The sequence below is a fragment of the Chiloscyllium punctatum genome, chromosome 9, assembly GCF_047496795.1.
Source record: "Chiloscyllium punctatum isolate Juve2018m chromosome 9, sChiPun1.3, whole genome shotgun sequence".
NCBI classification, from domain to species: domain Eukaryota; kingdom Metazoa; phylum Chordata; class Chondrichthyes; order Orectolobiformes; family Hemiscylliidae; genus Chiloscyllium; species Chiloscyllium punctatum.
In genome coordinates, this window is record NC_092747.1 from 28,352,442 (window position 1) to 28,372,828 (window position 20,387).

At 40.2% G+C, this 20,387-nt stretch overlaps 1 protein-coding gene across 11 annotated transcripts in view; it reads left to right on the forward strand.

Annotated features, from left to right (window-relative positions):
- LOC140481236 (F-box-like/WD repeat-containing protein TBL1X) overlaps window positions 1–20,387 on the forward strand; it is a 411,567-nt gene that overhangs the window by 277,619 nt on the left and 113,561 nt on the right. For 2 of the 11 annotated variants that reach the window (XM_072577108.1, XM_072577112.1), the window contains one exon: window positions 9,537–9,638. The exons of the other annotated variants lie outside the window; for them this stretch is intronic. The gene's annotated coding sequence lies outside the window, so the exon portion shown is untranslated. The remainder of the gene's footprint in view (window positions 1–9,536; window positions 9,639–20,387) is intronic. 11 annotated transcript variants of the gene reach the window in all.

Consider the following 20,387-nt stretch of genomic DNA (forward strand, 5'->3'; position numbering starts at 1 on the left):
CTTTTTCCCACTGGGACGTGGAGGCCAGTAAGATACCTCTTGATGGAGCTTTCAAACTGTTGCCCTGATGCAGACACTTGTTGCTTAAGTGTTTTGTTGGGCAATTAGTAGGAGATTGTATACGAGGCAGCAAAAATGAGGGAAACCGCATTTCCCTACGTCCTCAAAGCCACAATCTCCACAGTACTGAATAAAGGCATCATTGTACACAGGAAAATGTTGTGGACATTTCTAATACAAGGTGTGAGATGAATAACTCATGCACGTTATACAAGCTATGGAAACTTTGACGGGCTGATTGCTACTTTTGTATCTAGGATGCATCATTAGGCCCACATGATGTTACTTGTTCTTTACAGCAATTAGTAGATTAATTTGTGTTGTTGAATGATGTGGTCAAGATTGCATGTGGCCAGACTTAATTGCCCCAGTGAGTCAATGCATGGGATCCACATACAGTATTATCTGACAAAAGGCGTCTTTCCCTATACTGTGTAGGTGTTTGTTTAATACCATTTTTCTTTAAAGGACCTTACTTTGCACTAAAGTCAGCCCCCTCACTCAGAGAAACAGGAAATACTCCTCCAGTCTGGGTATGATTGCAGCAATTTCATATTTTGATTGCACACTTGTGACTTGGATGAAGCTGGGAGTCTAGATTAGAGTGGTGCTAGAAAAGCACAGCAGGTCAGGCAGCATCCAAGGAGCAGGAAAATCGACGTTTCAGGCAAAAGCCCTTAATCAGGAATATTCCTAATGAAGGGCTTTTGCCCGAAATGTTGATTTTCCTGCTCCTCAGTTGCTGCCTGTCCTGCTGTGCTTTTCCAGCACCACTCTAATCTAGACTCTGGTTTCCAACATCTGCAGTCCTTGTTTTTACCCACTTGCATGAAGATGGAAGGCAACATAAGTAGCACTTCATGAAGTTAGCGCAGGCTCAGCCTCTCTAGGTGACACCATACTCCTTTTTGTCCTGCCCTTCCTGTCAAACCCATCAGCTTTGATCTTCTCCACGAGCTGTCACAACCCATTTACTTGACTGGTTGCCTACCCGTTTTACTTCGGAGCCCCAGCCGTACTATTTAGTTATGCCAAGCATAGTAATGCAGTGACCTCTCCATTGAAGCCATTGTAACATTTGCTGACACCTCCCTCCACCAGTAATCTTTGTGCTCCTAGCCTGTATTGTCTCCATCCCTTGGGTGTTGAATAGCCATTTTCATAATTATTATCCCCTCTAAATCTATGTGCTGCCTTCAATCCCCACATTTGACTTCCCCAGCATCCCCACCATCCCAGTGATCCCTGATAACCTCCTCAGACTTTCAATGAACAACCTTCCCTAGACTGACCATGGGCCATCCTCTTACTGGTTTGGAAAGACAGGCCCAAGTGAAAGTGACCAGACCTCTGACTTATTTCTCTGCAACACTTCTCCTGACTTACCAATAATCCTTGGACTGGTTGAACTCTATTTACTGGATTGACTGTGGCCCAGTCCACGAATTCTAATGATACAGATTCTATGACCCTGGTCGCCCCAAGCAGCTGACTGACTTGTCCAAGGCCCTTGACTGGTCTTGAATCATGTCCTGGCTTACTGTGTCAATACTCCATGACTGAAGCCAATCCCCTTGACTTGACTGAAGACTTTCTTTAGACTTTGAAGCTTGGCTATTTGGTTGAAGCACACACAGTGTATTTGAGGTGTAATCTCATGCTCTAAGTTTGACGTTACATATCACTGTGCCATTGACTGATCACTGCTGACAACCAATGACTAGCTGCCTGGCTTTGTAACTGCACTAAAAGCAAGGCAAGCCAGAAGGACAATGTAAGTTATGATTGTGGTAGTAAAGCGCATAATGGCATCATAGCGATGCTAAACAACCAGGTAGGTGGAAAGTGATTAAGTGCTGAATCCATGAGCTGTTGCTTTTCCCTGCCTGCAAGATGGCATGGCAGCAGCTTTACAATGCGAGGTGTCGGTGCACTCCATACTGCACTGTTGAAGAACTATATTTGAAGTAAATTGCCATGTTGATATGTTGAGGCTGGGACGTGTCTTATATCAAACTCTGTGGATGGGTCAGCAGGCAATTGCTGCCCATGTAGCAAACTCTGTGATTATGGGGATAGCTGCCTAAGGTTGAGGCCCCATGGATAAGAAGCAAGCTAGAGCCCCCAGTTACCAGCTTTGATTTTCACATTCAGAATTGTCGCCATTTAGTTTTTCTCCACCATGTGGGAATACAGGAAATTGTGTGCAGATGAGGTAAGATGAGATACTAATACAAGTTGACCTCTTACTGCTCCTTCGTGAGATTCTCATCTCATCTTTCAAATGTTGGTTGGAAAACTGGACTTTTTCTTTCTTGCTGTCAACAGTCTCATTTTTCCAATCTTGCTACATTTCCCAACTGACTCATCTTTATCCATGCCTTTCTGGGGCTAGGAAAATTGGGCTCAGCTTTTCAGGTGGGTGTGAATCAGAACTATTCCACTGAAAGATTTTCGATCTGAGATGCCAACTCTGATTCTCTGTCTCAACCTACTGGCTATTTCCAACATATTTTGATTTGCTTTGTTTGTCAACCAGTGACTACTTTAAAATTATGTGATTAATTTGACATTTTCTATTCTCCTTCCAAAATAAAATTAATTTTCTATTCCTCTTATGCCATCAATTAACTTTAAGGTTTTCCTCAAATGTTAATAACTGCGAAAGTGAGGAAAATAATACATCTTAAGTGTTGTCAAGTGTTTCACTATTAATTTCTCATGCTAGTTATCATCATTATGAAATTAATATAATAAAACAGATTATGTAAAGAAGCTTGGTGATATTCATTACAATAGAATGGAACATCGTGCTCCTAATGCTAGAGGTGATAGAGGAGATGGTGAATTGTGCAATGGAGAACTCCCAGAAACACAGAGAAGCCACTGTAGGTATGTAATACCTACTTCAAGCAGAAGCAGTTTTGTATTATATTGAGACAGCAAGTGCTTTGGATTTTTTCCCATTTTACACTTGCAATTACATTCAGTGTTTAGACATCTCCATAGCAACTTTCAGTTCCAATCAACCAAGCCTTCTACATTGCTGAGGGAGGTTTTGAAGACTAGTGATATAAAAGCAACACAGCACTTGAAGCAAATCTGCAATACAAAGGAAAATCATGACTTGATAAATGGAATGTATGAATGCAGTAGAATTATACTGTAGAAGCAAATCTAGTGGTGTAATTATAGAACATAGAACATAGAACATAGAACAATACAGCACAGAACAGGCCCTTCGGCCCACGATGTTGTGCCGAACTTCTATCCTAGATTAAGCACCCATCCATGTACCTATCCAAATGCCGCTTAAAGGTCGCCAATGAATCTGACTCTACCACTCCCACGGGCAGCGCATTCCATGCCCCCACCACTCTCTGGGTGAAGAACCCACCCCTGACATCTCCCCTATACCTTCCACCCTTCACCTTAAATTTATGTCCCCTTGTAACACTCTGTTGTACCCGGGGAAAAAGTTTCTGACTGTCTACTCTATCTATTCCTCTGATCATCTTATAAACCTCTATCAAGTCACCCCTCATCCTTCGCCGTTCCAACGAGAAAAGGCCGAGAACTCTCAACCTATCCTCGTACGACCTACTCTCCATTCCAGGCAACATCCTGGTAAATCTTCTCTGCACCCTCTCCAAAGCTTCCACATCTTTCCTAAAGTGAGGCGACCAGAACTGCACACAGTACTCCAAATGTGGCCTAACCAAAGTCCTGTACAGCTGCAACATCACCTCACGACTCTTGAATTCAATCCCTCTGCTAATGAACGATAATACTCCATAGGCCTTCTTACAAACTCTATCCACCTGAGTGGCAACCTTCAAAGATCTATGTACATAGACCCCAAGATCCCTCTGTTCCTCCACCTGACCAAGAACCCTACCATTAACCCTGTATTCCGCATTCTTATTTGTTCTTCCAAAATGGACAACTTCACACTTGGCAGGGTTGAACTCCATCTGCCACTCCTCAGCCCAGCTCTGCATCATATCTAAGTCCCTCTGCAGCCGACAACAGCCCTCCTCACTGTCCACAACTCCACCTATCTTTGTATCATCTGCAAATTTACTGACCCACCCTTCGACTCCCTCATCTAAGTCATTAATAAAAATTACAAACAGCAGAGGACCCAGAACTGATCCCTGCGGAACTCCACTTGTAACTGGACTCCATGCTGAATATTTACCATCTACTACCACTCTCTGACTTCGACCGGTTAGCCAGTTTTCTATCCAATTGGCCAAATTTCCCTCTATCCCATGCCTCCTGACTTTCCGCATAAGCCTACCATGGGGAACCTTATCAAATGCCTTACTAAAATCCATGTACACTACATCCACTGCTCTACCCTCATCCACATGCTTGGTCACCTCCTCGAAGAATTCAATAAGACTTGTAAGGCAAGACCTACCCTTCACAAATCCGTGCTGGCTGTCCCTAATCAAGCAGTGCCGTTCCAGATACTCGTAAATCCTATCCCTCAGTACCCTTTCCATTACTTTGCCTACCACAGAAGTAAGACTAACTGGCCTGTAATTCCCGGGGTTATCCCTATTCCCTTTTTTGAACAGGGGCACAACATTCGCTACTCTCCAGTCCCCTGGTACCACCCCCGTTGCCAGTGAAGACGAGAAGATCATTGCCAACGGTACTGCAATTTCCTCTCTTGCTTCCCACATAATCCTAGGATATATCCCGTCAGGCCCGGGGGACTTGTCTATCCTCAAGTTGTTCAAAATGTCCAACACATCTTCCTTCCTAACAGATATCTCTTCTAGCTTATCAGTCCGTTTCACACTCTCCTCTTCAACAATACAGTCCCTCTCGTTCGTAAATACTGAAGAGAAGTACTTGTTCAAGACCTCTCCTATCTCTTCCGACTCAATACACAGTCTCCCACCACTGTCCTTGATCGGACCTACCCTCGTTCTCGTCATTCTCAGGTTTCTCACATACGCATAGAATGCCTTGGGGTTATCCTTGATCCTATCCGCCAGGGATTTTTCATGCCCTCTCTTAGCTCTCCTAATCCCTTTCTTCAGGTCCCTTCTGGCTATCCTATATCCCTCCACTGCTCTGTCTGAACCTTGTTTCCTCAACCTTATGTAAGCCTCCTTCTTCCTCTTTACTAGACATTCAACCTCCCTCGTCAACCAAGGCTCCCTCACACGACCATTTCTTTCCTGCCTGATCGGTACATACATATCAAGGACACGTCGTATCTGCTCCTTGAAAAAGTCCCACATTTCCACCACATCCTTCCCTGACAGCCTATGCTCCCAACGTATGCTCCTCAAATCCTGTCTTACAGCATCGTAATTTCCCTTCCCCCAATTGTAGAAACTTCCTTGTTGTGCGCACCTATCTCTCTCCATAACCAAGGTGAAAGTCACAGAATTGTGGTCGCCATCACCAAAATGTTCACCCACTAACAAGCCCACCACTTGTCCCGGTTCGTTACCGAGTACCAAATCCAATATGGCCTCCCCTCTGGTTGGACAATCTACATACTGCGTTAGAAAAGCTTCCTGGACACACTGCATTGTGAGATTGAAGAGATTATTGAAGAGATACTGAACCAGCTTCAATAGGCTTATGGCCTGTTAGGTAAATAAGGGCAAAATGATCACTTAATACCTGTAGTAACGTCAAGGTCTCAGGCAATTAATTGTCTTGTATAAGGAGAATCTCGCCACCTTGTTAATCTAACTTGGTGGTGAGAGTTGCATTTTAAATAATGCCATTTCAGTCAAACTGACTAGAATTTTTGGGCACCGTGCAATCAGTGGTCTAACCTCTTTCATTGTTTGGTGTGGAAACAGTACTTCATGTCAGTCTGTACTTGATTTTAAAATATTGCAACTTGATGTTAATAGCATTTACTTTTCTACAAAGTGGACCGACATTAAAGCCCTGTAAGCTGTGGACAAGTGGTGATTATGCGGCCAGAATTTGCCCTGTGTTTCATTTCAGTGGACTGGAATAAGCCAAGTCCAGCAAGCAGGGGTTGGATGAACGCGGCAGGAGGCCACTGCCAGGGAACCACAGAGTTGATCCCTGTCTAATGTATGTGAAGGGGAAGATCTGGCACAGTTGTGAGAAGTCATTGGTGTGAGCAGTGCTTCAGGAGCTCAACTTTTTTTTAACTAATCAAAATTGATAGTTTTACTTTTAATGTGCTAACCTTGGTGATGCCATTGAAATTTGGCTTTGATGATGTCATGGAAGCCTCATTTTTTTAAAAAACCCAAATGAGATCAACTATCAGTTTTACTTTGCATTTTCCACAAAACAGTAAGAAGGTCACTTCTCCACCCAGCTCCTAAAGAATCTAACCAAAAATAGTGAAGCCTAGTCTAATCCAACAAGTTCAGCAAGCTGGGGGAAGAGGTAAACATTTGTGATAAGCTTGGGCTGCTTTTTGTTTTAGTCAGGAGGGCACAATGACATGAGTTCAAGAACCCCCCCCCCCCCATGCACGATATAGACTGACACGAAAGCCAGGACTGTAACCTGGCAGGGGTGGAATTCATGGTCACTTGGCAGTAAAATAATTAGAATAGAATGATTACAGCACAGAAAGAGGCCATTTGGCATTCATATCCATTATGGATGTGGAAGAGCAAGTCAGTTAGTCCCACTTCCCTGCTTTCTTCACTTTAGATGCTTATCTGTTTCGTCTTTGAAACCAGCTTAATCACATTCTCAGAAGGTGCATTCTAGATTCCAAACACTTGCTACCTAAGAAAACATTTTATGATATTACCACTGGGGCTTTTGCCAAACTCTCCTATGGAGTTGTCAATTCTTCATGGATATTAGTTCATCCAACACTTAATTTACTATCTTGAACTAAATTTTAATTTTTCTCTGTCTAACATTTTGGGGTTCCTGAGCCATATTTCTTCCCGGTGGTGAGATTGACACCAGGAATTAAACTTTAACTCGATTTGTTTACTGGTGCTACTCCAAAATTGCTGGTCTCCAGCGAGATGAAAACTTGAAAGAATTTGAAATGACCTCATTCAATGAACTTGTTACGTGTGTGTGACCAGGGCAGATTGGTCAACAGAAGTGCAATCACATTATTCAAGAAATTTCAGGGTCTACATTTCTGTTCCATAATTATTTCTGTTATACATGTTAAAAAAAATCACTTAGAAAATGTTATGTGCTCAAGCACAGGCATTCCTATATTAAATTTCTATGGTTAGCTAGAAACCATGAGCACATTTTTTCAAAATGGTATTCAAGATCCATTTTACCATTATAATTTTATCACTAGTAACCAGCATTGCAAGGTTTCTGTTTGAGACTAGTGATCTATTTAATTGGAAATATTTTTAATCAAGTAATATTCTACACCAGCAATTTATTGTCCAGGTGGCCATAAAAGGAAGATAAAAGCAACAACAAATGGTAATGTTTTCAAGTTTCAGTTTTTGCAATGCATTTTGAAACTTCTCAAAAGCTTTGAAGAACTATCTTGCCACTCCTCTTTAACAGTGTTGATCCATTTAAATATCACATGCAACAATCTACTTTAACTGTTTGTATTCACCATCCAAATCTGAATAATGATGATACATAACTATGATGAACTGATCCAGAAAATAGAGATCTATTAGTAATCTGCCATTATGGCAAAATTTAACATAATGGAGAGGAAGAAGAGAGATGATTTAGAGAAGTGAAGCAAGACAAATGGAAAATGAATAAGAGTGAGCTAAAGATGCAAAAAGAATGGGGTGGTGGGAAAGGGAAAAACACAGATCAAATGGAGAAGAAACTGAGATGGTTTGAGAGAGTGCACATGGGAGAAACAGTTGCTGAGGGAAAAGAGGCAGAGAAAGTTCAAAAGGAATGTTAAAGAGGAAAGCTAAGAGGAAGTGAATTACAGAGTAACAAGTGAAAAAGAATGACTCCAGATACTCGAGCATGTAATTAAGTAGAAAACGAAGCAGATCAAGTCACGTTGCTAGAATTTTGTTCTAAAATTTTTCATGCATTATCTTGGAAGTTAATGATATTGGTCAAATTATAGCAGTTCTTTAAAACAAAATTGTGTACCATTACCATTGAATTCAAACTGCAGGGAAATCCGTTTTGTAAGATGACATACACTTCACACTATTTAAGGTGTGAGATTTTGCAAAGCTCTTCAGAAGTGCAGGACAAAAAACAACTGATGATTATTCATCTTTAATGTTTTGTGAGGGAAAAAATGACGTGCCATAATGTCATGTTATCATTTCTTCAATCTTATTGCTTTTTGGGCTATTAAAGTGTTGTTCGCAAAGGCTTACGATACTATACTTCTGACATTGCAAAAATCTTTACATCTAATTGTAAAGCTTAATGGTTCTTTGCAAACATAAAATTTCTTCTTCAAGCTTGAGAAGTCCAACTCAATACTGTAGGTCTAGAAATCACTTGGTGCAAGAATTATATGAGAAAGGTCTTTTATTTTTGAAATTACATCATATGGAATAAAATGGACTAAACTGAGAAATAATTCAACTTGATATGAATTCTTTACCTAAGATCTTACTGAAGTATTCCGAGAAATTTTTCAACTTCAAATGTACATTGATAACCAGGGAGTATTTCAGCAACAGTCTGCAATCTAGTTTCTTTTGAAGAAACAGAGCTGGAAACGTAGAGCTTTGGAAGGCAAGCCAAGTTCTCTGCAAAGATTCTTAAAGAGCTAAGAATAGTATTGTATGTTGTTTTTGTCAACATGTTGCTTGACAAACTGAAAATCAGTGAGAGTTAAGTGATCACAACAGAGTATCATGCTAAAATAATCATTTCTCCCCTCACAAGTATTGCAGACGAACCATTTTGCAATTAAATAAACCAGTATTTGTTGCCTTGAAATTTGAAAGGTTTTGCAAAAACTGACACCTTAGTGGTGAGAAGGGAAATACAACATTTAGTATTAACCAACTATACCACAAACAAAAACTTTGTATTGCTGTTTCTTCTTTCTTGTAGTTATTTACACCATTAAACAGTTTTTTGTGCTGTGTATAAAGTGTACACTTATCAGTAATATAATTTTTGACAATATTAGGGAATTGCATGTATATTAGTTCCTCAGAATGTTGTCTTTAACACTTTATTAGCTCTTTTTGATATATAATTTTTAAACACACCACTGGTTTATTCAGTTCACTTTGTATATAACCTTAGAAGTCTACAACACTAACAAATAGCATTTATATGGAGTGGATTATATTTATTGTATATGACCTGAGTTAGCTACACGCTTATGAAGACAGGACTCAATTATAACAACCTACTACAGGGGATCCCCAATTTATGAACGACTGTGCTTACCAACACAATCTCATACAAGCAGTTAATTTTAAAGATGCAACTTATGAACATTTCGTAAAATTTACTTATTGTATTTTGTCCTGCATTGTATTCTGATTTGCCTTCATATCGACTTGCAGACTCGAAAAGAATCCATTTGCAACTGGGGACTGCCTGTGTATAAACCACACGCTTTTGACAATCTGTAATAAAGCCCAGTGATGCAGAAGTAACTTGAAAAGGCAAGTGTAGCAATCACTTTTGAGGGACTAGAACTGTTCTGCTCTATGCTTCATGAAAATAACATTGCCTACTTTTTGTTCATTCATTAATGGGATGTTCATGTTGTTGGCATTTATTGTCCATCATCAGTTGTTCTGGAGAAGATGCTGGTGTGCTACTTTGTTGAACTTCAGTAGTCCTCGGGATATAGGAACACTCATGATACTGTTGGAAAGGAAGTTCCAGGATTTTGGCCCAGCAACAGTGATTGGTGGATAATAAAGTGCCATATTTTGATGGTGACTTAAAATGTATTTACAGCCACTGCAACCTTGAAGCTTGTTATAGATATTACTAATGTGTTGTGTTACTTAAAAAATAGTTATTGGAAAAGATAACAAGACCGTGACTATGCTTTATCAGAGCTCATTTCTTCCTCCTAAACCCACTAGTGTAGGTTTTCCACATATCTTCATGGCTTCTAGTCTGATGATTCCATTCTAGTCTGCTTCAAATGAATAACATATCCTCTGTAGATGCTCCATTCAGCAGGCTGTTAAAATGGCATCCAGTTCCTTTCCACATAACAGGATACTGATTTGCATATACCTATGAAACAATTGGCAAAGTCAATCAGAGTCCTCAATTGTTTGGGCTGAATATGCAAAATTGGACCACTTTAACCATAACTCCTGGTCTGCCTGATTCCTCTAAGGAAATGGGTGTAAAACTTTCTCTTTTTCAATTGTCTTTTTGATTGATCTATCTTAATATTTCCTCCACCCTTTGTTCTTTCTGAGCATCTTACTGGTCTGAACAAATTATAGACAAAAACAAATTGATCCTTCAATTCTGTAAAACCATTTGAAAAAGTAGATGAAAAACTGAGCTTTTGTGCAGCTTTAGACATAATGACAAATATTCTTTCTTGTTTCCATGTATATTTTTTCATTTGGTTCCTGGCATGTGTTTGATGCTGGTGAGGCAGTAATTACTATCCATTTCTAGTTGTCCTCTGGGAATTAAGAATCCAGTGTGCAGTATTAGATCCAGCTTGAGTAGAGATTGAGGGTTTGCTTCCAGAAAGGACTACAATGAATGTATTGGGTTTATGTGACAATCCAAGAGTCGTAGATATGTACAAAATGGAAACTGACTCTTCAGTCCAACTCATCCATACCAATGAGATATCCTATCCTAATCTAGTCCCATTTGCCAGCACTTGACCCATATCCCTCTAAACCCTTCCTATTCATATACCCATCCAGATGTCTTTTGAATGTTGTAATTGTACCAGCCTCCACCACTTCCTCTGGTAGTTCATTCCATATTTGTGTCATCCTCTGCATGAAAACATTGCCCGTGAGGTCCCTTTTAAATTTTTCTCTTCTCACCCTAAACCTATGCCCTCTAGTTCTGGACTCCCCTACTGCAGGGAAAAGACCTTGTACTCTATGCTACTTTCTCCTCACCCCCACCCCTCCTCTCATTTATCTCTCCACCCTGCAGGCACTCTGCCTCTATTCCTGATTAAGGGCTGTTGCCCAAAACGTTGATTTTCCTGCTCCTCGGATGCTGCCTGAACCTGCTGTGCTTTTCCAGGACCACTCTAATCTAGAATCTGGTTTCCAGCATCTACAGTCCTTGTTTTTACCCAGGGAAAAGACATTGTCTATTTACCCTTTCCATGTCCCTCATGGTTTTATAAACTTCTTTAAAGTCATCCCTCAGCCTCCAAAACTCTAGGGGAAAACAGCCCCAGCCTATTCAGCCTCTCCCTATATCTTAAATCCTCCAACCCTAACAACATCCTTATAAATCCTTTCTGAACCCTTTCAAGTTTCACAACATCCTTCCAATAGGAGGGAGACCAGAATTGCACACAGTATTCCAAAAGTAGCCTAACCAATGCCCTTAAATGCTGCAACATGACCTCCCAACTCCTATAACTCAATGTTCTGACCAACTAAGGAAAACATGCCAAACGTCACCTTCAGTATCCTATCTCTGTGCGACTCCACTTTCAAGGGACTGTGAACTTGCACTCCAGGTCTCTTTGTTCAGCAACACTCCCCAGGACCTCACCATTAGATCATAGGTCCTGCTCTGATTTGCCTTTCCAAATATAGCACCTCACATTTATCTAAATTAAACTCCATCTGCCACTCCTCAGCCCATTGGCCCATCTGATCAAGATCCCATTATAATCTGAGGTAACCACCTTCACCATCCACTACACCTCCAATTTTGGTGTCATCTGAAAACTTACTAACTATACCTCCTATGTTCACATTCAAATCATTTATATAAATGACGAAAAGCAGGGGACCCAGCACCCTTGTGGCATTCAACACACACAGGCCTCCAGTCTGAAACACAATCCTCCCCATTTCTGATCAACTTGTTCAGAAATATATTTACACGCTCCTGGAGTAGGTGGGACTTAAACCCAGGTTTCTTGGTGCAGGGGTAGGGTCAATCCCAATGCGGTCCATGGACTCTTGTTACGGCCCTTGTTGCAGTCTCTTCAAGATGGCTTACACCTGTACCCAGATCTTGCTGACCTCTGCATTTATAGTCAGAGTCATAGAGATGTACAGCATGGAAACAGACCCTTCGGTCCCGCCCATCCATGCCGACCAGATATCCCAACCCAATCTAGTCTCACCTGCCAGCACCCGGCCCATATCCCTCCAAACCCTTCCTATTCATATACCCATCCAAATGCCTTTTAAATGCTGCAATTGTGCCAGCCTCCACCACTTCCTCTGGCAACTCATTACATACACGTACCACCTTCTGTGTGAAAAAGTTGGAGGTCTCTTTTATATCTTTCCCCTCTCTCCCTAAACCTATGCCGTCTAGTTCTGGACTCCCCGACCCCAGGGAAAAGACTTTGCCTATTTACCCTATCCATGCCGCTCATAATTTTGTAAACCTCTATGAGGTCACCCCTCAGCCTCTGACACTCCAGGCAAAACAGCCCCAGCCTGTTCAGCCTCTCCCTATAGCTCAAATTCAGTTGCCGTGCTCCTTAGTGAAGAAAAAGGGATACATTTTAAATATATCAATAAAAGAAAATGTGAGAGCAAGTTGGAGACATGCACAACATCAAACTACTTACTGCGGCTTTCAGTGGAGGCAAGACAAAGGGTGGACAGCCGATTCACCCCTCTTCCCTGCCAAAGATATTTTAGTAGTTCAAATATTTTGATGAGGTTGGCAGCCTCTGATTTAACCTGTTCTACAAGTTTATCTTTAGCCTGTTTGGTTTCCCATGCCTTAACATAACCTGCTACCTGAAGGAATGCAAGAACAGCTTCAAAGAGGGGGTTGATACCTTCATAACATAGCCTATGTCTTAGCTCCTTAAACTCTGCAACCCCTCATACTAAGATCCCGGGATTGGGATTTTAACCCCGCCCATACTTCTGAAGGCCATGGTATTTGGCCTCCTTTGGGTTTATGTTGGTATTCACATAGATTATGAATATAATATAAATACTGAAAGTGTGGAAATTAAACATCATAAAGGAGAGGGCTATATGGAAAGGCAATCTCTACCTTTAATCGCTTACTGACTGGAAGAAATGTAGATGCAGAAAGTGGATAACTTTTAATTTGTCTTATCTGTGTGTGTTAACACAGGAAGTGATATTATACAGTAAAATTAAAATGTCTAGTAGCATTAATATGAGTGTAACTAACTCATGCAGAATTCTCCTGCTTCAGATGAGAATGAATAGTTCAGTGAACAATACCTGCAACTATTACCTCAAATTTTTACAAATATTTCTTAAGTGAAATTCTTAGCCCAATTCTCTGCTATTTGGTAATTATTTTGTTAAAAAAATGTTTGACCTGGTTAATTTCAACCATGTAAGTAACCACAGGTTGTAGATAGTGTTTGCAACAATCAATTATTCATTTATTGACTGAAGATTCACATTTAAAACGTCTGCAGTGAGGTTTGTTTTCCTGTGTGTTAGGAACTGAAACTAGGTATAGGTTGTTGGGAGTGTGGGTTATTACATTAACCGCGTTGTTACAATGGCTTGCTCTTTCACTAGTGATCAAGGTTATAAGTATGCTTTTTCTCTTCCAAGAATCTTTAGATTTCAGTACGTAATGCAGGGCTGTCAAAGCTCATTACAGGCCGATTGTACCTGACTGGGAGTGTTTTATGAGACTCTAACCCTGCACTGATAGTATACAATTCTGTACACCATGTATACTAAAACCAACAGGTCAAGTTAGCTTTTTGTACAAATGCAGCTGCTGGCCATTTTGTTTTAGCTATTTATGTTTGTCTCCTGTGATTTCTTTTTTGGTCATTAAAATGAATGAGGGAAAATTGTGGCCTGGCAAGTGCACTTGTGGAAAACTAGACTGCTGTAAAAGGGTTTGTGCATTCCATTGGCCTGAGGTTTGGACAATAATGTTTCCTTTCTTTTAGGATTGTAAAGTATGCAGAGTATTTAGGACCAGTATCAAAGGAAAGCAACAAATTGATTGTAACTGTTAGAGGCCATTTATGCACCCCACCAGCAGGCCTGTGTGACAGTTGCTTCAGCTGCAAAATAATGAGTCAAGTTGAATGTTTTTCAAATGTTTGATTTTTGATCCTTCAGCTTTCATTTATTTCAGGGTGGGTGATCAGTGTACTTTTTTTATGCATGGTGAAGTTGATTATATTCAGCAGTTTTAAATAAAATCATTGTTCTGATGTCCATGCAGAAAACTAACTTTGTTTAAAAGCTTTCAGTTAGTCTGTAAGATATGTCACAACTTTACATTTTAAAATGTTCACAGTAATCAAAACTATTAATTAAACACTGTCAAACCACAGAATTATAAAGATTCCGCGTACCCTCAGTCTAACCAAAGCATCTTCCTTCACAGGAATACATTACACAGGCATTCAGTTTTACTGGATCAATTCAGAATGATTCTTATCTCCCAAGGGATTATTTCTGTTCTTTTTTGAGTCTGGTAACTTGCAATATTAGAACTACCTTTCACAGTGAGGGTTTCTTTGCCCAGAGACACTCCTTTCAGCCGAAGCAAGGTTACTTTTCCAGACTCATTTAACACACTGCAAATTTGGACCTTCCAATCCAAGTATGAGCTCTCTCCACATTCCTGCATGGCAAACTATAGAACTATTTTTGGTCTCTCATGATTCCATCTCTCCAGGATCCAAGCAGACTCCCAACTGTGGTATGCATTGATATTCTGGGAAAGCTTGTAATCTCATTTTTACAACAACTCATCCTGTGTCATCCCTTTGACAATGTGAATTATGTGGTTCATGCATCTAGGTAGAAATGCTAATTAGCTCTTCTTGAAACCTGAAGTTTATTTCATCTTAGAACTAAATAGACTTTTCAGCATAACTGTTTCCAGTCCAAAATTCCATCATGGAAATAGATCAATTAGTTAATTTACAGATCAACCATTATTGAATGGTGAAACACATTCAAGGAGCTAAATACTCCTCTCCATTTTCAAAATTTCTTTGTTTTTCTTAGGAACAGTAGTTCTGCTACCATTTGCCTGCCCTATTTTTATAATTCCTTTATTTCCTTTTCATTCAACAACAATAGAAGAGGAATCCCAACCATTCTTAAATGTTAGTATGATCTTTATTTCATCTCTAACTTCTGTAGTTCGTTCAAAGAAAGATTCTTTCTCCCAGACTCTGCTTTAAATTTCTTGTTTTTAATTTTATATTGTCCCTTTAATATGAATTATTAATACTGCAAGTAGTTTATTTCCACATAGTTTACCCCACCTTTTGTCATTCAAACTTGCTATCTCTCCCAAGGAAAACAGTTTAAACTGTTCATGCAAAGTAATTGCATATAGAAGGAGTATGACAGAGCATGCTCTCAAAAGTAATATTTATGAAGTTACCACCATAAACTACAAGACTCAAAAATAATTATTCAACAGTTTATTATTTTAATTACTATATTTCTAACAGATGAAGGAATAAAAGCAGCATATTCAAATGCGCTTAAATTGGGAAGTAGAGTAAGTTGTGTGGATGGGAGTAGAAGCTTTATTTTATTCAAAAGGGCACTGATTAAATAAGGAAGCAGAACTGTTATAAAATCAATTTCATTGTTGGAAGGTGTAAAGTCATCCACTTTGATTCTGGGAAAAACAAATCTGAATGTTTTAATGGTGAAGAACTAGACCAGTGAAGATTAAAGGACGTTGTTTTGGTATCCATGTAAACATGTTACAATGTGCATAGATACAAAAAAAATCAATTGTGCATTTTCTTGGTCACACCCCATTTGATATAGACTTTTGGGTATTGCTTCTCAGGAATGATATATTGATATTTGAGGAGATTATGTAGTGTTAAATTATGAAGGTTGCTTGAATGTGGTTTGTGTACACTTAATGTTTGTAAGTAATCTGTTTGAGGAATATAAAATGAGGCATTCATTAGGGTAGAAAAAGGATTTCTTCTGGTCTAGAATCTTAAGGCTTAGAACCAGGTCAGATAGGAGTAAACTCAGGAAACAATTTTCACATGAAGGATAGTGAATATCTGCACCTTTCAGCCTCAAAAGATCCATAGATTTAGTTAGTCTCTGGAAGGTATGGTGGAATAGTGCCAATGGGTTAGTAATCTAGAGACTTTGGCTAATGCCCTAGAGACAGAGATTCAGATTTTACTCTCACAGTTGATGGAATTTGAATTCAGTTAATAAACCTGGAACATAAAATAATCTCACTAATGGTAGCCATGAAGCTAGCTTTGGAAAAACCCATCCAATTCACCAATGTCCTTCCTTTAAGGAATTAAATCTTCCAGCCTTGATTGCACTGGCCTAGATCTTCACTGGCCTATATGTAACTCCAAACCAACTGTATCTAAAATGACCTCACAGCAACCACTTAATTCAGTTATAGATGGACAATAAAAATATTACAATGGTTTATGGAAAGATGGAATGTAAATGAAGGTGAAGCTTAGATTAGCCAAGATTAAGGATCAGAGGGACTGAATGCCTTTTTATGTGACTGAGAAGCTACAGTCATTCTTCTAGTGTCAGTTTTATTTTGGGTACATTAAAGCACATTGAAGTATTGTTTACAGTGTAGGAATACTGTACATCAAGTCCAGTAATGACTGATTTCGCTGCTGAAATTCCTAAAACATTCTTGCACTGACCAAGTCTTTTTTTTTCATGATTATGTGAATGGTATACACTGGCACGATAGTTGCTCTTTGGAAAAATTGTTAACAAAGTGATGTTGGAGAGGATAAGAGTTGGTTTGGTTTTAAATAATTATAGTTGACGGGAAGTTTGAAACTTTTTCTGGAGTAATTAAGAAGCTACATTAAGAAGTGACTTCCTTGTTGTAGTGCAAGCAAGTTTTAAAGATGGCATTGTACAGCTCAAAACGGTGTGAATATAAGCATTTAAGATGAATAGAACATAGAGCATTACAGCGCAATACAGGCCCTTCGGCCCTTGCTGTTGCACCGACCTGTCATACCAATCTGAAGCCCATCTATGTCCATATGCTTGTCCAATGACAACTTAAATGTACTTAAAGTTGGCGAATCTACTACCATTGCAGGCAAAGCATTCCATACCCTTACTACTCTCTGAGTAAAGAAACTACCTCTGACATCTGTCCTATATCTACCACCCCTCAACTTAAAGTTATGACCCCTTGTGCTCGCCATCACCATACTTGGAAAAAGACTCTCCCTGTCCACCCTATCTAACCCTCTGATTTTCTTATATGTCTCTATTAAGTCACTGCTCAACCTTCTTCTTTCCAACGAAAGCAGCCTCAAGTCCCTCAGCCTTTCCTTGTAAGACCTTCCCTCCATACCAGGCAGCATCCTAGTAAATCTCCTTTGCACCCTTTCCAAAGCTTCCACATCCTCCTTATAATGCGGTGACCAGAACTGTACACAATACTCCAAGTGCAGCCACCTCAGAGTTTTGTACAGCTGTAGCATAACCTCATGGTTCCGGAACTCAACCCCTCTATTAATAAAAGCTAAAACACTGTATGCCGCCTTAACAACCCTGTCAACTTGGGTGCAGGAGTAACACCTGTTGCATATACTTGTTCTTTAGTATGAGACCATGTTTGCATTAAAGAATTTACTGTATTGTCTAGAGGTTACTGCTGCCCATAATTGTCATGAATTTCAAGTGGAAATGTTACTCACTTGATCCTTACCTTTTCAAATGAAAGTTTTCAAAGATACAAGAATCATGTAACAGCACACAAGATACCTGAACAATTTGAAGGTAAGGATGAAGAAATGGTGATATGAGAATTCCATGTCTGAACAATCAAACGTGGGCTTTGGCGTAAGTAGAATAAACAAACCTGTTAGAAAGGAGATGCAAGTTTCATAGCATCCCTCCAGTGTAGAAACAGGCCATTTGGTCCAACAAATCCACACCAACACTCTGAAGAGTAACCCACCCAGACCCATAACCCTACCATATTCCTCTACATTTATCCCTAATGCACCTAACCCACACACCTTTGGATTGAGGGACCAAACTGGAGCACCCGAAAAAACCCACGCAGACAGGGAAAATATGCAAACTCTGCACAGAAAGATGCCCGAGGCTGGAATTGAACCTGGTTTCCTGGCACTTGAGGCAGCAGTGCTAACCATTGAGCCACCATTTCAATTGATTTAAGATACAGATTCAGAATCTATTTCAAGTCATTGCCCCAGATAATTAAAGATTTTATCAATGTCTGCCGAACTTTCCGAACTTCAATCAGGCAGAGATACAAAAAGTTGACATCAGGTCAGGCACTAAATTGTGGATGTGAGGCTTTGTTCAGAATCTGTCTCCGAGTTTTAAATCAGGCTCGTCTTGATCCGAAAGCAGGAATTTATAAAATACCACATTGACTGACTGTGACTACAAGTTATGTTTTTTGAATAAAATAGAATATATCTGCAAATAAACAAACATCTCAGATGAAATGATTCACCCTCTATAGATTTATATATATGTATGTGCATGCGTTTAAGAGTGTGTTTGCGTGTGTGTGTGTGTGTGTAATAAATATTCCAAAACTGTACAAACTAATTAAGGTAGAGAGATTATAACAATTTATCAAGGTGATGCTGTTAAAACAGAGTTAAAAATCACACAACACCAAGTTTTAATCCAACAGGTTTAATTGGAAGCACACTAGCTTTCGGAGCGATGCTCCTTTATCAGGTGATAGTGGAGGGCTCAATCCTAACACAGAATTTATAGCAAAAATTTACAGTGTGATGTAACTGAAATTATACATTGAAAAACGGATTGTCTGTTAAGCCTTTCATCTGTTAGAATACAGTGATAGTTTCACTTCTTTCATGGGTAAATCACAAAACCTTTTTTTAAAAAAGTTGCATTCTCGGGTTAGCTGTTAACAATGATGATAGCTAGACAATATGTTGAAGGTGTTGGCCCCCTGTGTTCTCTGTCTATGCCATGATGTTTAGGTTGACTCTAATCTAAAAAGTGAGATAACAGAGTTTTACATAAATTCATGCAGTTTTTGAGCTCAGAGTTCTACATGAATGCATGCAGTTTTTGAGCAAAGTACAATGTAACCCTGAAAGTGCAAATTCACCCCACAAAATATATGTGTGCATGTGGGTCTTTGTCTGTCTGTGTGTGTGTGTTTGTCTGGGTTGGAGGTTGTGAGTGCGAGAAAGTGTGTGTGTGTGCGTAGTGAGTGTGAGGGGGTGCATGTGTGGGAGTGTGTGTGTCTCTAAGAGTATATGTGGGTGTTTGTGTGCGCATCTATGTATATGTGTGTCCGTGTGTATGTGTGTATAGGAGTGCCTGTGTGCGTGTGAGAGTGTGTGTATGTAGGAGTATATCTGTGGGAGTATAGTGAAATGGTGGTCACCTGTAATGTGACATGAACCCAAGGTCCCAGTTGAGGCCCTCCCTATGGGTACCGAATTTAGCTAGCAGCCTCTGCTCGGCCACTTTTCTCTGCTGTCCCGAAGTCCACCTTGGAGGATGGTCACCCGAAGGTCCGAGGCTGAATGTCTTGGACCACTGAAGTGTTCCCCAACTGGGAGGGGACCCTCCTGTCTGTTGATTGTTGTGGGGTCACTTTCTCTCACACACAACCCCAACCCAGACAAATACATACACACACACACACACACACACACACACAGACCCACACACACACATACACAGACCCACATGCACACATATATTTTTTTAGATTAGATTACTTACAGTGTGGAAACAGGCCCTCCGGCCCAACAAGTCCACACCGCCCCGCCGAAGCGTAACCCACCCATACCCCTACATCTACATCTACATCTACCCCTTACCTAACACTACGGGCAATTTAGCATGGCCAATTCACCTGACCTGCACATCTTTGGAGTGTGGGAGGAAACTGGAGCACCCGGAGGAAACCCACGCAGACACGGGGAGAACGTGCAAACTCCACACAGTCAGTCGCCTAAGGCGGGAATTGAACCCGGGTCTCCGGCGCTGCGAGGCAGCAGTGCTAACCACTGTGCCACCGTGTCGCCCACTGGGGTGTACAAAGTTAAAAATCACACAACAAGTTATAGTCCAACAGGTTTAATTGGAAGCACACTAGCTTTCGGAGCGATGCTCCTTCATCAGGTGATAGTGAAGGGCTCAATCCTAACAGATTTTGTGGGGTGAATTTGTACTTACATGGTTACATTGTACTTTGCTCAAAAACTGCATTCATGTAGAACTCTGAGC